This window comes from Peromyscus californicus, unplaced genomic scaffold, assembly GCF_007827085.1.
Source record: "Peromyscus californicus insignis strain IS unplaced genomic scaffold, ASM782708v3 Scaffold_18__1_contigs__length_77618521, whole genome shotgun sequence".
Classification (NCBI taxonomy): domain Eukaryota; kingdom Metazoa; phylum Chordata; class Mammalia; order Rodentia; family Cricetidae; genus Peromyscus; species Peromyscus californicus.
This window is the reverse complement of record NW_026294480.1, coordinates 49,987,030-49,995,790: the sequence shown is the minus strand read 5'-3', so window position 1 is coordinate 49,995,790 and position 8,761 is coordinate 49,987,030. Positions and strand designations below refer to the sequence as shown.

Sequence of the window (8,761 nt, the reverse complement as noted above, 5' to 3'; positions counted from 1 at the left end):
GACACGCCATTTGTGCCCAGTGAAATATCTAGCTACTGAGATGCTTCGAGTGCAAACACTGCGAGACACTTCCTCCCACTCTCCAGGTGCTAAGCATCCTCTCCTTCTCCCCCTCCTTCCTGGGCACTCGTGGCTGCACTGCCCTCTAATGGCAAAATGTGGCAGTACAGGCTGAATCGTTGGTCCTTGAGAACTAAGAATTGGACCAGGCCTCTGCAAGATGCCAAATACGGTCAGCTTACTGATTCCTAGATAAACAAAAAGGCTCCTGGAACTCCCACCCCCGGAAGTCGTACTTACCGGGGACCAGCGAGATGGTTTAGGAGATAAAGGCACCTTGGACCCACATAGTAGAAGAAAATCAAGTCCTACAAATTGTCCTCTGACCTCCACTTTGGAGCTGTGATGAATACACCAGCAGACACACTATGAACAAATGTAAAATGTAATAGATTTTTTCTAAAATATCGAGTTTACCCAAAGTTTCACCTTTATAAGTTTCAATTTTAAAGAAAAACTTGTTTAAATGAACCATATTGTTTTACCACAGTTATTACAAACAGAATAACGGGCGCTTTTATTCTTTTATAAAAGTAGAATTCGAGCCGGGCGGTGGTGGCGCACACCTTTAATCCCAGCACTTGGGAGGCAGAGCCAGGCGGATCTCTGTGAGTTCGAGGTCAGCCTGGGCTAGAGTGAGTTCCAGGACAGGCACCAAAGCTACACAGAGAAACCCTGTCTCGAAAAACAAACAAACAAAAAAAAAGTAGAATTCGAATGTGGGAGGAGGGGAGATGTGAAGACTTTGGGGAACAACTTTACCCAGCCCTTCCCCAGGCCTAGGGAACAGAGAAATTAACCATCATCCCCCCCAAAAAAATAAAATATACCTAAGTTCAAACTTTGTCTCTGAAGTCAGCACATTCCTTATTTCTAGAGTTGATTTCATAAATTTAAGAATTCTTCTTGGAGGCCTGGAGAGATGGCTCAGTGGTTGAGAACACTGGTTGCTCTTCCAGAGGACCCACACGGCAGCTCACAACTGTATGAAATTCCAGCTCTAGGAGATCTGACACCCTCACACAGACATACATGCAGACAGAACACCAATGCACAGTAAAAAAAAAAAAAAAAAAAAAAAATTAAGAATCCTTCTCTTTCTTTTACTTTATTTTAGCTTTACATGACGACGTTTTTACTTTTATTTTCTGTGCATGAATGTTTTTCCTGCATGTATGCCTGGTGCCAGCAGAGACCAGAAAAGGGTGCTGGGTTCCCTGCAAGTGGGGCTGCAGATGGTTGTGAGGCACGGTCTGTGCTGAGAATCAAACCTGAGACCTCTACAACAGGGACCAGTGCTCCAAACTTCTGAGCCACCTCTTCAGCCCCTTATTTTAATTTTTTAATTGTATGTAAGGGGAATGGGTGATGAATGGAAGTGCAGTTTCCTGAGAAGGCCAGAAGAGCTCATTCCATCCCCTGCAGTTGGCATTACATTTGGTTATGAGCCATCTCACACAAGCGCTGGGAACCAAACTCTGGACCTCTGCAAGAGCTGTATGCACACTTAACTGCTGAGCCATGAGGACTCAAGAATTCTTCCTAAAGCAACTTCTCATCATATCAAAGTTACTTGTGCACATAGTATATGTCATTCTACAAATCCTGTTCCCACAAACATGGGTCCAAGCAATCCCATCTCCTCTTTACCCTTGTAACTCTAAGATGTTTGTGTTGCAGCTTCTTGACTTCTCGGTTTCGGCATTATATATTTTGCGCCATGGGAGATGACTTCATATGTGCGTGTTCACCTGCACACACAGTCCCACCACGTACATATACTTCCCAATTTTGCTAAGAGCAATCATCAATGTTTATAGGATTGTGAATATTAAATTCTTGACAGCTCTGTCCTGTGTTATGCCATGCTCAGCTCCCCTGGCCTAGATCAGCTGCTATTCTCCCTGCAATTTAAGGAAAGAAGGCAGAGAGGGAGGGAGAGAGAGAGAGAAAGAGGGAGGGAGGGAGGGAGGGAGGGAGGGAGGGAGGGAGGGAGGGAGGGGGGAGGGAGGAAGAGAGAGGGAGAGGGAGGGAGGCAGGGAGAGGGAAAGAGGGAGGGAGGGAGGGAGGGAGGGAGGGAGGGAGGGAGGGAGGGAGGCAAGAAGAGTCCTTTTCCCACTTTGGTTTTGTGTGTATTCATTGCACTAATTTTCTAGGGCTGCCATGGCAAAGCATGTGGCACATCTGATGTCCTAAGTCACCCATGATTTATCGTTCACAGTTCTGGAGATTAAAAATTCTGAGTTTCCTAATGACAGTCTATGTTGGAGAGCAAAGGGAACACTCCTCCACTGTTGGTGGGATGCAAACTTGTACAACCACTGTGGAAATCAGTATGGCAGTTTCTCAGAAAATTGGGAATCAGTCTACCTCAAGACCCAGCCATACCACTCCTGGGCATATACCCAAGGAATGCTCAATCATACCACAAAGATACATGCTCAACTATGTTCACAGCAGCACTATTCGTAATAGCCAGAACCTGGAAACAACCTAGATGCCCGTCAACTGAAGAATGGATTAAGAAAATGTGGTACATGTACACAATGGAGTACTACTCAGCAGAGAAAAACAATGACAGCATGAAATTTGCAGGCAAATAGGTGGAACTAGAAAATATCATCCTGCATGAGGTAACCCATACCCAGAAGGACAAACATGGTATGTACTCACTCATAAGTGGATACTAGATATAAAGCAAAGAACAATCAGAATGCAACCCACAGAACCAGGGAGGGTATATAGCAGGGGGGACCCTAGGATTACGGTGGCTTTTAATAAGTTTTGGTTTTACTCAATTACTGGGCAAGCCTCAGTGAAATATTTCACTATTTGGATAAGAATTTATACTGTATCAAGCTGATACTAGAAAAATAAATAAATAAATAAATAAATAAATAAATAAATAAATAAAAGCAGGCTGAGCAAGCCATGGGGAGCACGCCAGTAAGCAGCACCCTCCATGGCTTCTGCATCGGCTCCTGTCTCCAGGTTTCTGCCTCCAGGTTCCTGCCCTAACTTCCTTCAGTGATGAACTGTGATGATGAAGTGTAAGCCAAATAAGCCCTTTCCTCCCCCTCCTATGTATGTATGTATGTATGTATGTATGTATATATATATATATATATATATATATATATATATATATATATATATTCCTGTACCACAGACCTTTATGATTTATGTAATTATGATCTCCATTGTTTTTGCTACTGGCAGGGTGTCTCTTTAGCTCTGTCATTTTCATGCCTAAGAATACAATTAGCCAATTTAAAAAAAAAAATTCTGAGTTTCAGGAATCATCACCCAGGATCTATCATTCACAGTTCTGGAGATTAAAAAATTCTGAGATTCAGGAATCATCAATCCCTGCTCTCTCTGAAGGCTCCTCCTCTCCATTCCTTGTCTCCCATTCCCCAGCAATCCCTGGAATTTCTTGGTTTGTCTGTGGTCACACAACTTGTGTGTGCATGTGTGTGTGTGTGTGTGTGTGTGTGTGTGTGTGTGTGTGTGTGTGTGTGTGTGTGTGTATCTGTGTGTGTGTGTATCTGTGTGTCTTCACACATCCCTCTTGTCTCTGGGCTTCTTCTCTTGCTATTGTGATGTGTGCCATCTTGAGAGGACCGCTAACTCTAGTTTTCTATAACCTCATTTCAGTCTGTTCCAAACACATCTGCAAAGTCCTGTTTCCAATAAGGTCACATTCCCCAGTTCCTAAGCTAGGACGGCAACACATCTTTGTGGGAGGAAGACATAGTTTAACCCTTGGCATTTATTCTCACTTATTCGTCCACAGCCCTGCCCACAGGTTTTATCTTCTGGGTCAGTTCACTCTCGGTTGACTTTTTCCTTTGTGGACTACAGCCCACATTCTCTTGGGTTTTAATGGGAAAAGACTCATTAGTCCCTCCGTAGTCTCATACTGTACAGGATCATGTGTCCGTCCCACATGAGGAACTCAAAGAAGCAGGAACTCAAAGTCATCCTAAACTACTTAAGGAGTTCAAGTCCAGCCTTGACTCAAGATCCTGTGGGGTGCGGGAGACAGATTTTTGTCTTTACAGAGAAGTAACTGAACGTTTTCTCGATCCAGGATGGATAAGGAAAAGAACACAAAGGAATAGCTGAAGTATGTTTCAATCTACATTGTAGCCTTGGGTGTTTTTATGGGAATTGGTTTGGTAATGTATGAGGGATAAATACATGTCACTTTGACATAGTTTCCTTCTAAAATGTTAGCGGAGACGATATTATCCCAAATACAAGATGCATATGGGTAGGAGGAAATGCTCTCTTTTTGAAGCCCCATGGTTCCAAATAGATTGATCAGGGGTATGGTTTGGGTTTTGTTTTCATCTAACTAGGCAAATAATAGTCATACTGTAGGTGAGCAATGCTTTTCTCCTGAGATGCCACAAGATATTCCTTCAAATTGTTTCCATACTACAGCCTGATTGTCCAACATTATCTAATCCCAAATGGGATGAGTTTGAGACAAAGGTTTAAAGACACAAGCCTCAAGATCACAAAATGGAAAAGAAAAGAACAAGAGGAAATAGGGGGAGGCACAGTCAAAAGGAAGCTTGAAAGAGAAGGAAAAGAGAAAGAGAATAAAACAGAATGGGAATAAATGAATGAAGAAATGAGAGGAAGTTGAAGAATATGGGAATGTGCTAAACTGAGCAGGTGTACCTGCCTAAGCCTATGTGCATCTCCAGATGGTTCCTCTGGCCTCAACTTCCCCTGAGCTACATGTCTCTAGAGTCTTAGTTCTAACACACTCCTCCACTGCAGCTGTGAAGTGGGCTCCAGCCACTCAGTTAATCCACACACGATTGGAGACCACTCAGAAGAGGCATCAACAGCTTGCGAATGAGTCTGCAGCCTCCTGAGCCCAGAAGCAGGCTCCCCAGTGGGATGGGCAGCTAAGTGCTGAGTGTAAAAGCTGCCAAACCACCGGGCCCCAGGGAAGCAATCCACGAACAGCATTTCCTAAAAACTTAAGAATTTAACATGACACATCTTGACATCCCATTCCGAGAATCCTCCACTTCACCTCCTCTGGGGGTTTTAATAGTTTAAAAAACAATGAGATCCTTATTCTAGGTGATGTTAGAAAAAGGCCTGAGATCAACGGCCTCAACCAAATACGTCAAAGCTGAAGAGACACAAGGCTTTCATGTCTAACTCCCTCTTCCACTGCCCTGTAGGGAAGCTCCTGGAATTCTGTAGTGTAATAAGTGCTCAGAAAACCAGGCCAGTGGAGATTTTTTTTTTAACCCAATGACATTCAAATCACCTACCCATGTTTTTGTTTTATTTGTTAATGTGAATATCCAGGTCCCTTTCCTAAAAGTGTGTATTTAACTGGTCTGATGGGAGAATCAGACCTCCAACTGTTGTTTACTCCCCTGTGAATCTAATATGAGACCGAAATGAGCCACTTGCAGTGTTTCTTGGGGCTTCTAAGGAGCAGGGAGGGCCTCAGACACGTGGGCTCTCCCCTCCCAGTTTTCCAAACCAAGAATTTTCAACAGAAGTGTTGTTCCATGACAGGGGTTGTGTGTTTTGATCTGTCTTCTCTCTCCTCCGCAGAGCCTGCAGCTGATGCAGAAGTCCCTGAACAAGCAAAGGTTGTAATAGAGGTAAGAAAACGACGAGTTTCTTGCTAGTGACCTTTTAAGATCAACACCCCCATAATCTAAGTTCCTCCTCCGTCTCGGACAGCTTGTTCTGCTGCGGCACTCACCCAGTTTCATGTCAGCCATTAACAAAGCCACATCTTGGGACAGTACAGAAATCATCTGATGCCCATATTTTTCAACTTTCTCCAGCATTCCTTAAAATTGTCTCTCCATGGAGCATGAGAGCTTTGCCCAGTTTTGCTAAGCACCATCTCACAGTTCGCTGACAACGTTAAGTGAATTTTCTTCCTTATGTAGCCACCAATTTTCACTTTCTGCAACTTGGCAATTACAAGTCTCACTAGAACCTCCTACACATTGAGCAATGTGTTAGACACCATAGTCTGTAATGTGTTTGACCCACAGGATGATGCTCTGTACCAGACACTATGGTCTCTGGTGTATTTGACCCACAGGATGACCCTCTGCACCAGGCACTATGGTCTGTAGTATGTTTGACCCACAGGATAACCCTCTGTACCAGGTACTATGGTCTGTAGTGTGTTTGACCCACGGGATGGCCCTCTCTACCAGACACTATGGTCTCTGGTGTGTTTGACCCACAGGATGACCCTCTGTACCAGGCACTATGGTCTATAGGGTGCTTGACCCACAGGATGACCCTATAAAACCATGACAACTTCCCCAAGTTTACAGATGTGAAACATCATAACTGATAAGTTTTATATCTGAGATTCAGTTCCAGGTCTGTCTGGCTCCAAAAACAATTGTCACAATTCCCTCCTGCCCACAGAAAGTCTATGAGAAGGTTAATAACTGTAACCACACTATGAAAGTAAATATTTGTATAGCAAGGAGCAGAATCGCCCAAATGTTCACGCCCACCTGAGCCACAGAAACATTCTCAAGTCTCAGCTTCCCATTCTCAAGCACGTCAAAGGTACCTCTTTAAAGCATTCAGGTCCTCTGAGAATCGAATACTTTCTGGTCAATTTGTAGAGTGTGTAGTAAGGTCACTCCTAAACGATTGTATAACCAGTTCCTACAGACACTTACTCCTTATGGCTGCTAAAGTAGTGTAGATGGATTTTTCTTTGGACCGCCAGCTCATAAATAATGACGCAGAAACTTATTATTATGAAAGCTTGGTTTTAGCTTAGGTTTGTCCCACTAGCTTTTTTTTTTTTTCAAGACAGAGTTTCTCTGCGTAGTAGTTTTGGTGCCCTGGAACTCGCTCTGTAGCCCAGGCTGGCCTTGAACTCACAGAGATCCACCTGGCTCTGCCTCCCAAGTGCTGGGATTAAAGGCGTGCGCCACCACCGCCCGGCTTCCCACTGGCTCTTATAACTTAAATTAACCCATATTTTTATCAATCTACATTCTGCCACATAGCTTTTACCTCTCTCCCATTTTGTGTGTCCAACTCGATCCATCTTCTACTTCCTCTCTCTTTGCCTGGAAGTCCTGCCTATACTTCCTGCCTCGCTATTGACTGTTCAGCTTTTTATTAAACCAATCACAGCAACACATTTTTCACACAGTATACAAATACCCCACAACAGAGTAGCAACCAGAAGACCCAAGAAAGAGATGGCATCTTTTTTAGTGAAGCAAGAACACTCTCTAACCAAGCTGTGTGAGTTCTCATTCAGATCAGGATCCTCAAGACAGAAAGCACATAGCAGACACCAGGAATATTTAGTCAATCATATTGAGAGGCACATGCACACTCAGTCCAAGTCTTAGCAACACTTCTAGTCTGGTAGCTGGAATTAGCCAAATTATCCCACGAACATGACTGTGACAGTGTTAGGAAGCAAACGCACAGAGCTCTTTGCCAGCTTATAACAGGCCATCTGACTTCACTAGGGACAAGGGGAGTCACGTCCAATGAAGAGGACCTCTTTCTATTTTCCAAGCAAGAAATGACTATTCTCAAGATGGCTGATGGTCCTTTCTGGGTTACCTAGCAATGATGGCTAGATTTGAGCTACTCTTCAAGCTGTCTTCAAAGCTCACATGATGGCAGAAATGAGCCATTAGGATTCTCCTGTCTTCTCTTCCAAGATTTAAAATCCAAGGACTTCAGCTTAACATCATGAGCCTCACCGAGCCCTTTTCCTCCCCTCTCCACCTCCCCTCTCCCAGGTCTTCCCAGCTTTCTACACATAGCCTAACAACTTCATACCTGTAGGCTTACAGTAGTTTCTCTATATGTCCAAAGGAAGTTTTGTTTCTTGTTAGCCTTTCTGAAATTCTTTAAAAAAAAAAAAAAAAAAAAAAAGTTTCCCACAGCTCTCCACAAACCACATGAGCTGACAACAGAACTCATGTTTTGATCAGCTACATTTACCAAGAGCTGTCTTAGACAAACCTAAAGAAGGTAACACCCTGACACTCAGCCCTTACCTCACCCATCATCGTAAAAAAAGTAGAGGAGCGTCAGATCTCAGTCAAGCTGACAGCTCTCCCAGAGGTAACTCAGGCTTCAGGAGGGGCGGCCCTACTCTTCTCAGATATTAGTAGGCAGCGGCTGCCTCGCCATCCTTCCCAGAGTCGGGAAGGCTATTATCCACCTCATGGGCTTAGTGAAGCAAATAGAAGTTTGATTTCTTTTCAGATAAAAGAGATGATGCAAATGAGAATTTTATCTTGCATGGAGGAGTGACAAAGTAGGGGAATGAATCCTGCTTGATTACAATCTTCCATCATTCTGATCTTATAATTACTGAATGGAATCAATCAGCTTTCAATTGTTACCTTGGTAAAAGATTAAAACATCAGTACTTGTCCTACATATTTCACACTTTAGCAAATTTTAATAAACTGAATGCTTGAGAAATTGTTATATTATCTTTCATGGTATTGGGATGCTAATGACATTCCTATTGATTTTAATTCACATTCGCTGGTCAAAACGAGTCAGATTCCAGCGAGGCATGGCACCTATAACCCACACTAACAAATGAAGGCTGCTAAACATTGAAACAGCCCAGATGAAATCATTAATCAGAAGTATCATAAAATGATTGCCCAAAAAAAACTAGGGAGGGTTT

General features: G+C 43.3%; 1 long non-coding RNA gene across 3 annotated transcripts in view; it reads left to right on the top strand.

Annotated features, from left to right (window-relative positions):
* The window catches only part of LOC128113591 (uncharacterized), a 53,508-nt gene that overhangs the window by 1,500 nt on the left and 43,247 nt on the right, over positions 1–8,761 (top strand). For all 3 annotated transcript variants that reach the window (XR_008219549.1, XR_008219550.1, XR_008219548.1), the window contains exon 2: positions 5,656–5,705. This is a non-coding gene — a long non-coding RNA (uncharacterized LOC128113591). The remainder of the gene's footprint in view (positions 1–5,655; positions 5,706–8,761) is intronic.